This window comes from Eutrema salsugineum, unplaced genomic scaffold (genome assembly GCF_000478725.1).
Source record: "Eutrema salsugineum unplaced genomic scaffold, Eutsalg1_0 scaffold_3, whole genome shotgun sequence".
NCBI classification, from domain to species: Eukaryota; Viridiplantae; Streptophyta; class Magnoliopsida; order Brassicales; family Brassicaceae; genus Eutrema; species Eutrema salsugineum.
Window position 1 is genome coordinate 7,818,134 of NW_006256756.1, and position 14,914 is coordinate 7,833,047.

The 14,914-nt window shown below is 42.1% G+C and overlaps 2 non-coding genes across 2 annotated transcripts; both read left to right on the forward strand.

Moving 5' to 3' along the window:
- Nucleotides 1–2,201: 2,201 nt before the first annotated feature.
- Nucleotides 2,202–2,308, forward strand: LOC112085586. The gene has a single exon (XR_002898888.1). It is a non-coding gene; the product is annotated as a small nucleolar RNA R71 (small nucleolar RNA).
- A 6,043-nt stretch (nt 2,309–8,351) lies between these two features.
- LOC112085781 lies at nt 8,352–8,457 on the forward strand. Its single transcript, XR_002899078.1, has one exon. It is a non-coding gene; the product is annotated as a small nucleolar RNA R71 (small nucleolar RNA).
- Nucleotides 8,458–14,914: the final 6,457 nt, after the last annotated feature.

A 14,914-nucleotide genomic window follows, 5' to 3' on the forward strand; every position in this document is an offset into this window, starting at 1 on the left:
ATCCCTCTAATATCAGCCAAAGAGTATCCTATGGCTCTCCTGAACTTTCTTATCTCACTAAGCAATGCACTCTCTTGATGCTCTAATAAGCTATCATTGATGATTACTAGATATGTGGAGTTTAAGCCCAAGAATGCATACTGAGCCCTGTTGGTAGAGGCTTGAGCTCAACAGGGGGTGCATAAGCCTCATTCCAATCCTTGTCCAAGCTGCATTGGCTCATTTCTGCTCCTTTGATAGCCAAGACCTCAGAGCCACTTTGTTCCAGTTCCAAAAACCTTGTCTCAGGACCAACTTCTCTAGCATTGTCCAAATACAGCTTATACCCCTCGCTTTCTTCTGCTAAGAGCCCATTGTCTCCTTGTTCTTGAGTTAGAGTAGCTTGAAGAGGATCCTCAGTGTTCAGTTCCTCAAGAAACTCATCAGCCAACTGATCCATTGTCTCCACATAAAAGCATTGACCTTCAATGGTGGGTTTCTTCATCATTTCATTCACATCAAACTTGAGCTTCTCAGACCCAAGTTGAAGCTCTATTACCCCACCTCTCACGTCAATAATAGCTCCTGCAGTGGCCAGGAATGGCCTGCCCAAGATAAGAGGATCAACTGGTTCCTCATCCATTTCCAGCACAACAAAATCTGTTGGAACCTCAAAACCACCAATCTTGACAGGCAGATCTTCCAACATACCAACAGGCAATCTAACTGATCTATCTGCAAGGATAAGAGAGATCCTTGCTGGTTTGAAGACTCTAAAGCCCAGCTTCTTTGCTATGGAGAATGGCATCAAGCTGACTGATGCTCCTAGATCACAAAGACATCCAGAGAATAGAAGAGGTCCAATGGCACAAGGGAGTGTGAAACTCCCTGGATCAGTCAACTTTCTTGGTATGGACTTCTTCTGAATGATAGCACTGCATTCATGACTTAGTACCACCATGCCTTGAAGTTCTTTAGTCTTGTTCAGAATGGCATCCTTCAAAAACTTACCCATCTTTGGCATCATTAGGAATGCATCAATGAGAGGCATAGTGAGTGGTGTCTCATTGAGTGCCTTCTCAAATACAGCTATTGCCTTGTCTACAAGCTGCTTCTTAAACCTCCCTGGGAATGGGAGCTTGGGTTGGTATGGAGGTGGTGGCACATATGTCTTTTCTGGTTCAGGTTCCTTTGCTACCTCTCTACCCTTTTCTTTCCTTAATTTCTCAGCAACTTGATCATCTTTTAAGGCAGCCTCCCCCTCAGTTTGATCATTGTCCTCAATGATCACATTGTTGTTCTCAATACCAGGTAACTCCTTTCCACTCCTCAGTGTAATAGCCTTAGCATATTCCTTGGGGTTGGGTTTAGGTTTTCCAGGTAGGTGACCTTGGTTCCTTGAGCTGGAGGTCTGGTTCTACTTCAATTCCTTGATTTCCTGTTGCATGGCTGCATTCTGGCTTGCAAATATTTGTTGACCTTGAAGTAGTTGTTGCAGAATACCAACCATATCTGACCCCATCTGTGGCTGCTGCTGAACCATTGGTGGCTGAAACTGTTGTTGAACCGGCGCCTGCTGTTGGAACTGTGGTGGACCAAACCCTGGTGGTGCCTTTTGCTGTTGTTGTGAACTGAAACCAGTACCCTGAAATGGTTGCTGTTGCTGACCAAAACCCTGATTCTGAGCAAACTGATTCTTGGGTTGGAAAGACCCTTGAAAGTTTTTCTTGGGAACAAAGTTCTTTGGAGCTTGAGAATTGGGATAGACCTGGTCTTGTGGGTTTGCCACATAGGGATTCCTGTAGGAGAGATTCTGATTTGCATTGCCATACTGATATCTCTGGAATCTCTGATTCCCAATGTAGTTAAGCTCCTCCTGGGTGAGACCTTCTTCACTTATGTTCTCAAAGATCTGAGAAGGTTCCTCATACTCACCAACAAAATGCATTGGCTTCTGAGTTGTGAATTTCAACTTGTCCAATTCACTCCTCAACTCCTTAACTTCTCTACTGAGCCTCTGTTCTGAGCTTGAACCTTCAGATCTATTTGATCTGTCATAGTCTTCACCATAAGTGTCATTGCTCATTGCCCAGTTCTCCACTAGCTCTAAAGCAGAATGTATCTCCTTACCCAGAAAGTTCCCATTGGAAGCAGTATCCAGCTGGTTTCCAATCTTGAGAAGAGCTCCTCTATAAAGTGTGCTGAGAAGAGAAGCCTCTCTAAACCCATGGTGTGGGCATTGGTTTGTGTAGCTCCTGAATCTCTCATATGCTTCACCAAAACTCTCATTGCTGTGCTGAGTGAAGCTAGAGATTTGATTCCTTAGTTTAGCAGTTCTGGAGGTGGAGAAGAACTTAGACAGGAAGGCTTGCTTGCATTGCTCCCAGGTTTGAATGGAGCCTCTTGGAAGATTCTTCTCCCATTGGTGAGCTTTGTCACCAAGACCGAAGGGGAATAATCTTAGCTTGAAACTGTGTTCAGAAACTCCATTTATCTTTGTCAGGTCACACACTTTATCAAATTGATCCAAGTGTTCCAAGGGATCTTCCATTGCTAATCCATGGAACTTTGAGTTCTGGACCATATTCAACAAGGATGCCTTCACTTCAAAGTTGTTGTTTTGCACAGGTGGTGCCTGAATTCCAGCTCCATACTGATGAGCATTTGCCCTGTCATTCTCTCCAACATAGACCTATGGTTGTTCATATCTCCTTTGCTGGTGTTGGAAGGGCTGGTGTTGGTGGTGCACTTGTTGTCTTTGCTGTGCATTGGCCTAATGCCTCTGCTGATGAGCTGGAGCTTGTCCCTGGTGGGCATAAGCTTGCTGTTGATGCACCTGTTCCTGATGAACATTACCCTGATGTAACCCTTGACCAACTCCATTACCAACCCCATTACCCTGAGCCTGTTGCTCCTGAACCGGTTGTTCTATGTCCACCACATGCTCTCTTTGGTCTTCCATATCAGCCTGATCAATCTGTCTTCCACGTCTGTCCCTTCTCCTCCTTGGTACCAAAAGATTAATGTTGTCGTTGAGGGGGAAAGATGGACCACAGCTTCTTGATTTGGACCTGGTGTTCATGCACCTGAAATCACAAACAGAACTTGAAAGTAATCAGTAAAAACAAAAAAGAAAGCACTTGATCTCAAGAACAGATCAAAGCTTAATGCTAAACAATCCACACTTTGGCAACGGCGCCAATTGATAGACAAAACTGTTTAGGGTCTCAGGGCTATCAATCCCCTTGTCAATGTAGCAGAAAGAGGTTATCAATCGAAGAATGTGGTGATAGACACTAAGCTATGTGATCAGTTTCTCAATTCAAGTGAACAAGTGAGGTTTTGATTGACTAATGACAACTACAAACTTGAAACAGGGTTAATGACTAAAGAAGAACTAAACAATGACCAATGATATGAATATGATATGATGGAGGCATGAGATTCTAGACATGATAGTTGGCTAGGGTGCTTTGGTGCTAAACTAGGAATGCTAATGCCAATGATGAGACATGATTCAAATGATTAGGAACTCTAATCTAGATTAATCCTCTCATGATGGTATTAACCCCTACACTAATCCATTTTCAAACCAAATCATCATTTGTGAAACATGAATCAATATGCATTAATAAACAGTTCTAAATGATCATTAAAGCAATCAACAATACATCATCATGCAGCAAATGCTTAAACCTCTAATACAGCTCTTTCAAGAATTTCATCAAACACTTTTGGTGCATGAAATTCCCAGAATCTAGATCTCAAGTGATATGCAAGGATCTAGCCTAGAGAACAGCTGTTTAGAGAGATGAATCAATGAATCTAGCCCTAAGCACTCATAATCTAACACTTTAGCACCCTAACCTACACATCTAGAACCTCATTAAGGTGACTACTCACTAATCATACTAATCTCTCTTAAACCTTTGCAAGTTGAGAAGATTGGCATGATTAATGAAGAGAAATAGATATGGGGAAGATGGATAATAATGGATTTGCAGCTTTAAACACAAAGATCTCTCAAACTCTCTTGATTAAGCACTTAAAAATCGATATTTCTCTTCTTAAGTTGAGTCTTTCACAAAAGAGGCAAGAGACAAAGGGAATCAAGCATAAGTCCTTGGGAAAAAAACCCTAAAAACTATTTATATGTCTCTAAAAACGAACCGGGTCAGCCCGGAACAAACCGGGTCCTGACCCGGCTTTAGTGAATAAAGTGGAGAATATGCGAGTTGGTCCAGTGTCTCCCAGGTCACATGCCCAAGTCGCACAGGTGAAGAAACTGTCTTGTGAGACTTAAATCGCTTGGTCTTAGCCGCACGCCCAAGTAGATGTGTTTTGTGAGTCTTTGTGTGGCTTAATCTTCTTCTTCTTCAACTCGCATGACCAAGGCGAAATTTGGGAAAAGTACATGTGCGACTTGGTCATCCTTTAGTTCCAAGCCGCATGCCCAAGTCGCACAACCAAGGAGAGGAGCTTTGAACGAGATAAAACCTTGTAAACTCAGCCGAATGCCCATCCAGATGTGAATTGCGAGTCTTGCTGCGGCTAAGTCTTCTCTGATCTTTAACTCGCACGACCATGTAGCAAAGGTCTTCAGGGATGTGTGCGGGTTGGTCTCCATTACTCCCAGGTCGCAGGCTCAAGTCGGTGTAGATTGCGAGTCATTGTGCGGTTTAGTTCCAAGCGCGGCCAACTCGCATGCCTAAGCCGCACGATTGTGGACTTAGCATTTTTCTTGCTCGGGAGCCTCAGACCTCATCCAGTGATAGCTTACCCGCACTTCTCAACTCGCAGCTCAACTTCCAGGCATTCATCTTCAGGCTTTGCGAGTTAACCAAGTCGCAAGACTATCTCGCAGCATTCAGGGCAGCTTGAACCACTTCGCATTCAGGGAGGCGTAACTTCCAGGATATGGGTCCGAATTGTGTGATTCCGGCTTCAGAGGACAGAAGGCTCATATATCTTCAACTTTGGTGAAGGAACCTTCGGTCTCTTGGGAAGTGGATGGTTTCCTGGAGGGCTCATCTTCGCAATGCATTGACATGATCAGAAAGAGGCTTCTAGACGTGTGTCCATTCCGGAAACGTTATCTTCTTGCTCCTAGCTCCGAATTGAATGATCTCAAACGTTCTAGAAAAAAGACTCAAATATCTCGGATTCTGATGAAGGCCCTGTAAACTGAATCGGTCTATAAGTGCACCGTCCTTCGCATTCTTCGGAGCTCATCGGGTCGGTCCAAAACGGCAGCAAAACAGGAGTTTCTTCCGACGAGCTTAACTCTCTGCTCACGCCTCCAAATCCTATGACTCCAATTGCTCTTGAACCATGATCCAACCTTCTCCAACTTTGATGAAGCACCAGACAGCTGAATCGGACCGGAAGGTTCCCCGGATAGGCGATTTCGGAAATATGCTTGCACCCAGAAATTTTGGCCGAGAAACTCAACTAGCCGGTACGCGTTTTGGCCGAGGAATCCACCCGCGGTACATGCGAATGGCCTAGAAAAACCTTTCTGCGGTGCGCGAGAATGGCCGAGAACCTCCAAAACTCATTTTCACCATCTTTCAAGCCTTGATCACCATTTCTCTTCCTGGATTCATCTTTTTAACTCCAAATGGCTCCAAATGCACCTGATAAACACTCCAAACATGCAAAGACTCATAACCTAATGCAACTCCTAAGTCCTAAAACAACCCCTAAAGACCTAAAATGCATGAAATAAGATATGATTTGGAATGAAATATACAACCTAAATGATGCAAATTATGAACATATCAACTCCCCCACACTTGTCCTTTGCTTGTCCTCAAGCAAAAATAGCAAATGAGAGAAAGAGGTTGGATGCATTGGGAGTTCATATTCCTTAATGAGAGAAGTGATCACAATTAGAATTCAAGTTCATGCTCAATTATGCAATGCAAAGTCATACTCAGATATATATATCAACTCAACAAGGAATCTCCACAAGTTCTTCTCTCTCTCTCAACTCTTTCACATTCATTAATCTTTTATCAGGTGAATCTAATGATGCAATGTTAAAACAAGCTGGCTTGGCTAAGGGAGAGGCTATGAGATTAAAATGATCTCATTAGTGTTCAAGCGGGTTTAATGCAGCAAAGGGATCTCTCTATGAATGATCAAACTTTGGCAGAATGCTAAAGGTAAAAAGCAACCTATGCATACAAGGGCAAAGACTCATCATACCCCACCCTCTACTCAAAGCTTTCTCACTTGCTCACTTTCTCAAGAACCTCACTTTTCACACTTATTTTCCTCTCACTAGGGGACTTACTTTTCACTTACACTCTCAAGTCTTGGAGTTCCAACTTTACACAGCTCTTTTTCTTTTGCAACCTCTAGCCTCTTTTTTTCTTTCTTTTCAAAACATTTGAGCACTTTGATGAAGCACCCGACAGCTGAATCGGACCGGAAGGTTCCCCGGACAGGCGATTTCGGAAATGTGTTTGCACCTGGAAATTTTGGCCAAGAAACTCAACTAGCCGGTACGCGTTTTGGCCGAGGAATCCACCCGCGGTACATGCGAATGGCCGAGAAAAACCTTCCTGCGGTACGCGAGAATGGCCGAGAACCTCCAAAACTCATTTTCACCATCTTTCAAGCCTTGTTCACCATTTCTCTTCCTGGATTCATCTTTTTAACTCCAAACGGCTCCAAATGCACCTGATAAACACTCCAAACATGCAAAGACTCATTGGGACCTAATGCAACTCCTAAGTCCTAAAACAACCCCTAAAGACCTAAAATGTATGAAATAAGATATGATTTGGAATGAAATATACAACCTAAATGATGCAAATTATGAACATATCAATGGGGGCTTAACAAGGTAAGAGACTTCTTTATCCAAATTTGTGAGCACCACTCTTAGGGTATCAAAGTCAATTCTTGCTTCTGTGGTGTTGAGAAATGGAGTTCCAAGCAATAGATTGAGCTCTTTGGTTTTCTTCATCTTCATGTCTACAAAACCAGTGGAGATTATGCATTATCCAACCCTTAGTGGATAGTCTTCAAGGATCCCAAATGGTTTATTTTGGTTTTAGATTGGGATTCTCCAAATGTAATTGAAGTAGGGTGGTTCTTTAAAGTCTTGATCCCTAGTATCACCACCGACATCACACTAACACATGATCCAAAATCACACAAAGCATTCTCAACCTCGAATTTGCCAAGAGAGCATGTGATGGAGAATTTCCCTGGATTTCTTAGCTTTGGGAGGGATTTAGGCTTCACCATTGATGAATCAAGGCTAGAGACTCTATCTTTTGGCTTTGCGTGATCTACTTGCTGTCCTTTTGCTTTAATAGACTCAGAATCATCCCTTTTCTGAACAAAACAGGCTGCCTCCCCACCTTCTGTCTCAATGTCCTCATTGAGATCATAGAACAGGTTCCCATGGTCTTCTATAATGGCGTCCTCATCTTCAGTGTTGGGGTTTAACTCATTAAAGACTTTGCCATAAAGAAGGTATTCAAGTTCCTGAACAGCAGCAGAATTCTCATCATTTGAGTATATGGCATTGCAATACTCTTTGGGCTTTGAAACAACTTTGCCTGGCAGAGAACTTTGAGATTCAGAAGTGGAGATGCCTTTGTTTTCCTAAAGAGTCTTAATTTTGGTTTCTAGTATCTCTATCTTGGAACTGAGGTCACTTGCGCGAGAATTGAGTTGTTGTTGTGCTTGGAGAAGCTGTTGTAGAACCTAATTGATGTCTTAACCTTGTTGTTGAGAACTACCCTATTGAACCTGTGGCTGTCCAAATCCTGGAGGATAGGACTTCTGTTGCTGGAAACTGACTTGATTTGGGAAGCTATTTCCTTGGTTCTAAACTGTTGGTTGTTAAAAAGCTTTTTGCCCTTAGTAATTTCCTTGGAACTGATTCTTTGGAGCAAAACCTTGAGTCTGAACTTGCTGAGAAGGATACACTTGGTCTCCAGGGTTAGCTACATTTGGATTGTAATTTTTGAACCTGTTGAACTTGTTTTGGTTCCCAATATAGTGGAGCTCTTTTTGAGTCAAACCTTCTTCATTCACATTTTCGAAACATTGAGCTTGCCTATCAAATTCCCTAACAAAATGAAGTGGGTTTTGAGTAGCAACTAAGACCTTGTCTAGCTTGCTTTGCAGTTTGATATCCTTTCTCATTCTATGCTCCTCACTACAGCCCTCTCCTTTATTATACATATCATATGCCTCACCATAAGTATCATTGTTCAATTCCAAATTCTCAACTAGCTCCATGACAGCATTGATCTCCTTGGCTAAGAAGTTCCCATCGGAGGAAGTATCAAGCTGGTTTCTTTGGTAGGGCACCTCTATAAAGAGTGCTTAGCAATGATGCTTCAGAAAACTCATGGTGAGGGCATTGTATAGTGTAGCTTCTGAATCTTTCCAAAGCTTCACCAAAAGTTTCATTGTGGTGTTGGGTAAATGATGAGATCTGGTTCCTAAGCTCTGCTGTCCTGGAGGTTGAAAAGAACTTGGACAAGAAAGCTTCCTTGCATTGTTCCCAAGTCTGTATAGAAACCTGAAGAATATTCTTCTCCCACTGTCTTGCTTTATGTCTTAGACTGAAGGGAAAGAGTATCAGCTTGAAACCATCTTCAGATACACCATTTATCTTGTGAGGTTGCAGATACTGTCAAAGTTGTCTAGATGGTCCAAGGGATCCTCCATTGGTAACCTATGAAACTTTGAGTTTTGCACCATGTTGAGAAGAGATGCTTTAACCTCAAATTTGTTGTTTTCCACAGCTGGAGCTTGGATACCATGTCTACTCTGATGATCATTGGCCCTGTCATTGGCCCTAACAAAGATCTGAATCCTCACTTCATGGTGAGCTTGACGTATGGGTGGGTTAGGGTGGGCTTGATTCTAAGCAACACCTTGACGTTGGTGATGCCTGTTCTGGTGTTGGTTTTCTTGATTCACATGAGCCTGATGCTCATTTCTATCAGCTTGGTTTTGGTTAACCTGAGCCTGGTGCTCATTCCTTCCATCCATGTTTTGATTTAAATAAGCTTGCTGCTCATTCCTTGATGCTTGGTTTTGGTTAACCTCAGCCTGATGTTCTGCCTTGTTTGCTGTTCCATTTCCTCAACTAGAACCTCTTCTCTTGGTCTTCTTCCTCTTCTCTCTAACATATTGATGTTGTTTATGCAGAGGATTGGAGGATCACAGCTTCTGGACCTTGTTCTGGTGTTCAGTGATAACACCGTATTTTGACCACTTTTTCTATGTTTTTTATTGCTTTCAAGTACTTTTATTACGTTTTTCTAGTATTTTTAGTTCACAGACTCTTTTCAGGAAACTTAGGAAAAAGCTTAACAAAATGGATAGAAGACCAGATTTTCAGCTCAGAGTCTAACCGTCAGAAGTTCTCCCCCGATTAAAGGCTTTCTCACCGTCTGATCCAGCTCAAATTAGAGATCTCAAAGATGGAAGTATCAGCTTTCCAGCACACTTTACAGCTTGGCCATCCAACGGTTCAATCAAAAGATACGCGAAGAGCAAGATGTCCCATAAACCAGCCGGTAAGCGTTTCCACCTGCGGCCAACAGCCATTTCACCACAGTCAGAGCTAGGCATCCCGACCGCGGCCAACCATCCATTCCCCGCGGTCACGCACATCCCGACCGCGGCCAGCCAACTCCGAGTTAAAAGGTCCCATTTCTGAAGCCCCCATTTCTTAGACTCAATTCCAGAACCCTAGACACCAGAGAGCATTGGAGACTATAAATACTTATCATTTAAGTCATTTTTAAACGGAGAAGAAGGGAAACGAAATACTTTACAAGAAATTTTACTTTAATCTTTTGTTTTTAGGTTTAGCAAGAGAGAGATCTATCTCTTGAACCCTTGTTCTTTCTTTTTCAATTTCGACTATTGATTTACTTTTTAATACTATGTTTTTTATTTCGTTCATCATGTCTGAGTAGTTTTATTGTTGGGTCTAAGGGATTTTGGATCGGATATATATGTTCAATGAGGATTCCATGAGCTATTGAAGCCGAATCTTAGAACTTTTTCTTCTGAATTTATTTTTACTGCATGAGAGTACCGTCATGAACTACAATCTGATCCAAATGCTTGGTGACACGAAATTGTTCATCAGGTGTCAGATCTAGTTTGGGAGAGCAAAAAAAACATAGGAGTGGAAACCTACTTATAGGCGATCTGTGCATGCTGACGAGTCTTAAACATAATGCATCTCTTCTCTACCAGGACCAGAGTGGAAACCTACTGGTCAGGGTTGAGAGAGATAGTTGTCTATGATCACGACAGTGGCGTATTCATACGTCCGTGACTCTTGTTCGAAAAAGTTTAAGCTAAGATCTTATCAAATTTACTCTCTAGCAATGTTTTGAATCGTTCATACCCCTGAGAAAACTTCCTTGAAACCCAGCGCCTTTTTCCTATAGATTTACAACGATTTTCATTCAAATTTTTGTCTAATATTTTTACTCTTTCAATCGATTAAGCAACAAGGTTTAGCCGTTTTTCTCGTTTTAGTCGATTTCATTAAGTTTAGTTATTAGGTCATTTTAATTCCCGTATTTTCTCGTTAAGATTAGTTTTTACGTTTTAAAGATACCACCAAAACCCTCACAAAAATCGCCTGGTTCTAGACTTCCTTACTTTATATTTCGTTCAAAGGCTTTTGCAGGAAAGATCCTCCTTTCCTGTGGATTCGATCCCTAAGTACTACAATCGATCAGCTGTGCACTTGCGGCTATTGATTTCATTTGGGGTAAAACTTGACAACACTCACATGACAACACATAAAGTTTTTGGCGCCGTTGCCGTGGAAAACACGCGTTTTCATTTCCGCAAAACACTAAAAAAAGTTGGTAAATCGACTTTAGAACCCTTTTTCTGCATATTTCCATTTTTCGGTTCTTTTTGTTTCCATTCCAGAAGCAACAGACCCTATAAATCGAAATCCCTACTATGAGTGAGGTTTTTACAACACTCCTCAAGCCACCAGACGCAGAGAAGAACATCAAGCCCGAGATCTTAGCTACATGGATCGATACAGCCAGCTAAATCATCCATACTACCGGCGTAGAGAGCCTGTTTGACGCCGGGAAGATCCTTATGGTCCTCCTCCAACCAATTCTAGCCACACACCTATCATCCTCCACCGCAGAACCCTAATCAGCAAGAGGACAACTTGAGGATCAGCAGACGTTTGGGACGTCTCGAAGGAATGATAAACCAGTTCCTTGATCAGCAGATTCTCACCGAAATCACCCTGCTCAAGAGAATTGATTCAATCTCTGAAGAATTCAACAGAAAATTTGATGATCTGGCCAATCATGTTCGAGTTCTGGGTTCTGGAAGAACAAACCCACAAGGCCGCACAAACACTAGCTGGGATCACTACAAGAAAGATCGCCTTTTACGTCGGCAGATATCGACGTAAAATCGACGTAATGGGCCTTTTACGTCGAATTACCGACGAATGGAAAATCGTCGTAAAACAATTGTCGTAAAATAGAAATCGTCGTAAAATCGTCGTAAAATTACCAACACAAGAAAATCGTCGTAATATCGCCGGAAATTATTCGTCGTAACCACGACGTAAATATTCCAACGAAAGTACGACGAAATAGTTTTCTCATAACACCGACGTAGATTCGACGTAAAATAATTCGACGTTAATTCGTCATAAAATATTTGACGTTAAGTCGACGTAAAGTTACGACGAATTTACGTCGACTTAGAAATTAATTAAACAAATTCGATTTAAACTTAATTATTGAATTTTTAAAATAATCAAATAAATGAAAAAAATTAAAAAACATTATAATTTAAAATTAAAATTCGAAAATAATTTATAAATTAAAATACAAAATTAAAAACAAATTGTTTTTTACAAAAGAAAACCTAATCTACAATGTGATTTCATAATCATCGAGGTTGAGATCGACGTCTCGAGGAGGCTCTCCGTCATGGCCGTCCATCGCTGTTGGACCGTCGTTTCTCGTCTGCACTACCGGATCCGAAGTCTGACCCTGCGTCTGACCCTGCGTCTAACCCTGCGTCTGACCCTGCGTCTGACCCTGCGTCTGACCCTGCGTCTGCTGGTCAGATGGTCCACCGGAAGTACCCGCAATAATCCCGCGAGATCACCGTTGCCTTTCTCGGATTGCGGTGGCCAACTGCGGAACCGCTGCTGCTATGATGTCGAAAAAACCGTTGATCTCGGTGAGCTCCTGCTTCTGGGTCAGTTGCTCATGCCGTAGACTGGTGATCTCAGCGTTGGTCGTAGCAAGCTCCTGACGAAGTTGACTCGGATCCTCCTGCGTGCGGAATCCGGAAGTCGAGGCGGGAGATCAATTAAAATGTTCTTCAACCTCAGGTTCTGTAATGTCGACACAATCATCTTGTTGCATTGGCGGGAGATCTACACCATCAATTATACCCCTTGTAGCAACTTTGACAGCCGCCAGCCATGAAATTCCCGTACTTCGAACTCGAGGATATGGAACAAAGGTGACTTGTTCTGCTTGAGATGCAAGTATAAAAGGCTCGAACTTATTGTATCGCCGAGATGCGTTTACATCTACCACTCCGAATTTGTTAATACGCACTCCACGACCCACCGTTGGATCAAACCAATCACATTTGAATAGAACAGTTTTCATTCTTACTAATCCGGGGTATTCCATTTCAATTAGCTCTTTTATGATCCCATAAAAGTCCACTTCACCTCGTACACAAACTCCATAGTTTGTAGTTTCCCGTTGAGTGCCATGACTGTAAGTATGAAAAACATAGCCACGTGTGAAATACATAGCTGCAGTAATTATCTTCGATATAGGACCATGGAGCAACTCATGAAACCATACTGCATATGTCATGTCATCATGCTCGACCTGAGCTTTTAACCACATTGCATAATGTTGGTCTTTCCGCTTGTTAATTTCATCTTCTGAAACACCGTCAATGCATTCTCGGACTTGACTGACAAAAGTGCTGAAATTTGAAAACATTGTTAAGGACATCGTCTATTCAATCAAAATATAATCAGCTTGCTTATTTGTATGTACCTCTTGTAAGGTGCCAATTCCTCGCAATTCAGAAGTATATATGTATGTGTGCTGTGGAGGTCCTGTTCGTTTGACCAACAAGTTTTTTTTAGTTTCCCACTTAGACGTCCAATTGGTGAGAATATATCAGGCACACCTTCTACTGTATAACTTTGTCCTACACCCCCATCGTCATAACGTCTTGGAGCCCGTTTGCGTGTACGAACCTTCGGAGCAAAATAATAAGACGTGAAATGAGAAGTTTCTTTTGTCAAACTTCCCGCCACGATAGACCCTTCAACTTTTGCTAAGTTTTTAGCCTTACCCTTTAAATGCTTCATAAAGCGTTCAAACGGATACATCCACCTAAACTGAACAGGTCCTCCCAACTCTGCTTCATGTGGGAGGTGTATAGGTAAATGTTCCTTAACATCGAAGAAAGCAGGTGGAAATATTTTATCTAAATTGCACAACAATATTGGAATATTTGTAGACAGTTGGGCAACTACATCTGCTGATAATGTCCTTGTACTTAGATAACGAAAGAAAGCTCCAATGCCTCCTAGTGCCTCATGGACATGTCCCGGTAGGAGTTCAGCAAACGCAAAAGGAAGTAACAATTGCATAAACACATGACAATCATGGCTTTTCATCCCTGAAAACTTTTGTCCTTTATCCAAAGATTTAGCCAGATTAGATACATACCCATCAGGAAATTTCACGGCTGATGATACCCAATTAAACAATGCTGCTTTTGTTCAGCACCCAACCAAAATACAGGAACTGGTGCTTTCCCATTACTCACCATATGCAACTCAATTCTGTTACATTTATCGGGCAAATCCATCCGTGATTTAACGCTGTCTTTGGTTCTTCCTTGGACGTTCAAAACAGTATGCATGATGTTATCGAAAAAATTCTTCTCAATGTGCATAACATCAAGATTATGTCTCAGCAAATGATCTTTCCAGTATGGCAGATCCCAAAATATACTTTTCTTGTGCCAATTATGATGAACCTCATATCATTCAGGCATATTCGCTGGAGTGTACCAATTTCCTCCTTGGGGGACCGTTTCAAGTCCACCCCAATGATCTATTTGCGCTTCAAGCTCTACCCCAGGTAGGTACACTGGTGGAGGGAGACGAACCAATTTGTTCTTTATAAACAAACGCCTGTTTCTTCTATATTGATGGTTTGGTGGTAAAAACCGACGGTGGCAATCAAACCAACAGGTTTTCCGACCATGTTTAAAGCTGAAATGCATCAGTCCTATGAAGACAATAAGGACATGATAACCTCCCATGCGTTGTCCAACCTGATAGCGTATGCCGGGAAATAGCTTATTGTCCACATAAGCACCGCTCGCATCGTAAAATTTTTACCACTCGAACAGTCATATGTTCGTACTCCAACATGCCACAACTGGTTTAACTCATGTATGAGTGGTTGCAAAAACACATCAAGGGCCCGCTTCGGGTGATTTGGACCAGGGACTAATATACTTAGAAACAAAAACTCCCTTTGCATGCACATATCAGGAGGAAGGTTATATGGCGTAAGAATCACAGGCCATAATGAATATTCCCTACCGGACATACCAAATGGACTAAACCTGTCAGTGCAAAGACCAAGATAAACATTTCGCTTAGACCTAGCAAAGTCTGGATGTACGGTGTTAAAATGTTTCCAATATTTCCCGTCAGACGGGTGAGTCATTTTGCCATCTGTTTGTGAATGTTCTGCATGCCATCTCATCGACGCAGCTGTCCGTTCAGATTGATATAGTCTTTTTAACCTATCAGTGATAGGAAGATACCACATTCGTTGGTAAGGAATCTTTTTACGCCCAACAATTTGCGGTCTATATCTTGGCT